The 3,682-nt window shown below is 34.1% G+C and overlaps 1 pseudogene; it reads left to right on the top strand.

The window, feature by feature from the left end:
• The first annotated feature begins 1,526 nt into the window (after positions 1–1,526).
• LOC113752370 lies at positions 1,527–3,682 on the top strand (annotated as a pseudogene).

Below are 3,682 nucleotides of genomic sequence, written 5' to 3'. Positions count from 1 at the left end.
ACTAAAATTTTTTTGACATGCAACATACATTTTTCCTTTGAATTCTACTTGTTTATCATTGCCTCTAAACAACTAATACTATTAAAACTTTACCATCTTTTTCTCTTTTATACTTGTCATGTAAATCTTGACTTTATCTTTTATCAAGTATTCATATTTATAATGTAAGACTTGGTTTCTATCAATTATTCATATTCTCTAATAATTAGATGAAAATAAGTTTGAATTATATTACATTATATATCCCATGAATATTGAAGGTAAAATGTAAGGCTGTTTTTTGAGATTATTTTTATTTTAAAATATTATTTACTTTGAATTAAATTACATTGTGTTTGAAAAAAGAACCCTTTGAGTAAAATTTTAAAAATAAGAAAAATATAAGAGCATTTAAAATTAATAAATGAGAAATTATTAAAGCTAAAACCAATTTAGTAAATCATAAAAATAATTGATGAATAATGTGTGTATGTGTGTGTGTGTGTGAGAGAGAGAGAGAGAGAGAGAGAGAGAAGAATGTGAATAAAAACTTTAATAAGAGAGAGAAGAAAAGGAATAATTAGTGTTTAATGGATATAAAAAAATTCAAGAAAAATATACGGAGTTCATTAATTGAGGATAATCTTGGCATTTGAGGAACATTTACTCTGACAAGAACATTATTGCTCTAAAAACATCACTAGCCTAATAGGTGCCATTGTTAAAATATATTTCAGGTGTCATATTTTTAAAATATAAAATTAATTAGAAAAAGTAAATAAATATAAGGAGAGTGGGTAGATTAAATAGGGAAAATACATAAATACAAAGAGAGTAATAATTGTAATACATATACACATAGTAGTTAAGTGAATTTTATATGTATTAATGAGTGCTACTGACATCTGTTGGAAAAATTCATAATATATTTCTTATATTGAAGATTCTCGAGCATAGATTACCCTGATATTAATACTAATGAGTAAAGCATGAGCTGACTCCTTACTTATTTTCCTTTCTAAGCTATAATATCATATTCTTTTGCAAAAATTCACCATACACTTAGAAAGATCCTAAGGACAGATAGATATTACCAGGCATACAAGCATTATTTTTTTCTTTTCTTTATACTGTCATTAATCATTGTGATGAGGGTATGGATAATGATTAGAACAACTAAGATGAACAAATTCAGGCCCGGAAAACTTTTTAAATTGGTACTTTTAATTCTCAGGCATAGTCTCCAACATGAAGGTGCATTAAACATTTTTCCCAGCAAGGAAAAGAAAAATAACTAAAGAACCTAAAAGAACAAGGAACAAGATTTCATTCATTACCTTTATACTAAGCCTGCTAGTAAAGCTTCTGCCAAGCTTCATTTCAATTCTCATATATTCTAGACAATAATTTTAAGCGGCGTTCTGGTTCTCATTATCCATATTCTCTGCTAGCTCAGCCAAACTTTTTCTTTTATTATTATATATTTATTATTTTTTTGGGTAGAAAATCTCAAGACAATCAGGCAAATACTAGGCAAAGAGAGAGCAATGGAAGAGGCATTGCTGCCAGAAAATGGTGTGGAGACAAGATCAAGAAGGGTGGTAGCTCGCAAGACTTGTGTAGAAGAGTTGGAAAGGGTCAACAGCATAGCACTTCCGATGATGGTAGCAACAGTGGGACAATATCTCTTGAGAGTTTCACCAATCTTCATGTTAGGCCACCTTGGCCAGCTCCAACTTTCCGGTGCCTCCATTGCCACGTCTTTTTCCAATGTTACTGGCTTCAGTGTTCTGGTAAGCTCTTTCACAAGCTACCACAAGAATTCCACATGAAAAATGGTTCCAATATTATTATTATTTGATTATCCAATCACATATAATTAGTGACATCTTTGTCTGTAATATACGCTTTCAAACATACAATGTTTTGTAACAAATCAACGGTTCCTGTACCACAGAAATTTTTGATAGAGACATGGTCTATGAATCGCCTCTCACAGCAAAGTGAGCCTCACGTGAATTCCATTCGTGGAGCTCCCAATTTATACAGATAGTCTATGTGGATTGTGGCCTATAACAGAAGGTCTAATTAATAAGACAAAAGTAGTATTGGTCATTCTGAAATTATTGTTGAACATGGGTAAAGTATTATGGTGCAAAGATACTTGTTGAGAGGTAAAAATTAATAAGCATTCCTCCCATCTCAACTGATTCCAGGTAATCTTGACTGCTTAAGGAGAAAAATGGCTTATTTCATGATTATTCTGGCAGTATTGTCTTCAGAGTAATAATAATTATTATGAAAAATTGCACTGCTCTTAGTCGAGCGAATTGTAAATTTGGCTCCTTTCTCAATATGTTGACTGACGCAGTGATTCAATTTTGTCGACTAACTCCAGGCAACTGTCTAACAGATTACAAAGCTTAATTCCATTATAAATTGGGATAATGCTGGATATGTGCTCATGTAAATATGTTTATTAAGAAATGAAACAAATTAACTACCATGCAGTTTGGGATGTCAGGTGCACTAGAGACCTTGTGCGGTCAGGCTTTCGGAGCAGAACAATACCAGGGACATGGAACCTATACCTATGGGGCCATCATATGTCTTTTTATAGTTTGTATACCAATATCCCTTCTGTGGATCTTCACAGACAAGTTGTTAATTCTCACTGGCCAAGATCCTGCAATTGCAACTAAGGCTGGCAAATACTTGATCTGGCTCATACCTATTCTCCATTCGCTTGTTCGCTTCCTCCAGACTCAAGAGTTTAATCTTTCCAATGCTGCTAAGTACAGTTGCATCTGTATCCTTACAACTGCCTCTTTGTTGGGTTCTTGTATTCAAGTTGAAGCTAGGGAATGCCGGAGCAGCTTTGTCAATTGGTATATCAAATTGGTTAAACGCCATCTTGCTTGTGCTGTATGTGAAAACATCTCGTGTTCCTTTCTCAATGGATGCACTTCAAACTCTGGGGGGATTCTTCCGTTTTGCTGTCCCTTCCACTGTAATGGTTTGGTAAGTTTTAATCCTTAAGCCTCTTTAATTGTCCAGACATCTTTCTTGTCCTCCGGTTCTTTAATATCTTCAAATCTTCCTGATCATGGTAGTTTGGAATAGTGCGCATTTGAGCTAGTCATATTGCTGTCTGGCCTGTCACCAAAACCTAAGCTAGAGACCTCTGTGCTATCGATATGGTGAGATTTTTTTTTTCAGCATTTTGCTTCTGTGATAAGAACCTGAGAACTAATTGTTACTGATTCCAGCTTAACCATTACTTCACTGCACCACCACATACCTTACTCTTTTGGCGTTGCTGCAAGGTTTGCCCTGAGTAATGTTTACTAAGAACGCATTAATTTTTACTTTATACAACAGAGAAGTGTTATGACTTCATGCAAGTAAGATTTGTCTAAAAGGAACATATTTTGTACTTTGTAGTGCACGGGTATCAAATGAGCTAGGAGCTGGGAATCCAGAGGCAGCAAGAACCGCTCTTTGTATGGTGCTATTACTATCTGTATTAGAATTTGTTCTGCCAAGCATAAATTTATTTCTCTGCCGTTCTATAATTGGATATGCCTTCAGTGATGAGAAAGAACTTATCAACTATGTCAAAAACATGACTCCTCTTGTATGCATCTCCATAATAATCGATGGCACAGAAACGGTATTATCTAGTATTTTGCTCTCTGGCTAA

This window comes from Coffea eugenioides, chromosome 11, assembly GCF_003713205.1.
Source record: "Coffea eugenioides isolate CCC68of chromosome 11, Ceug_1.0, whole genome shotgun sequence".
NCBI classification, from domain to species: Eukaryota; Viridiplantae; Streptophyta; class Magnoliopsida; order Gentianales; family Rubiaceae; genus Coffea; species Coffea eugenioides.
This window is presented reverse-complemented; position numbering and strand designations above follow the sequence as displayed.